This window comes from Fukomys damarensis, unplaced genomic scaffold (genome assembly GCF_012274545.1).
Source record: "Fukomys damarensis isolate Sample0158 unplaced genomic scaffold, DMR_v1.0_HiC HiC_scaffold_33, whole genome shotgun sequence".
Taxonomy (NCBI): Eukaryota; Metazoa; Chordata; class Mammalia; order Rodentia; family Bathyergidae; genus Fukomys; species Fukomys damarensis.
In genome coordinates, this window is record NW_022900945.1 from 40,528,557 (window position 1) to 40,528,791 (window position 235).

Here is a 235-nt window from a genome sequence, read left to right on the forward strand (position 1 = left end):
ACAGAAATAATTTCCCAGATAACCATAGAGATAGTGAGCAAAATGGAAGTTGCAATTCGAGACTCTAGAGCAGAAACTGACAAAAAAAATAGATGAGCTCAGGATCATGATAGAAGCCATGGAGGCCCAGCATAAGAAAGAAATGGAAAAAATAAAATAAAAAAATTTCTTTCCAACACAGGAAAGAAATGGAATCCATAAAACAGATTCAAACAGATATCCAGGAGATTAAACA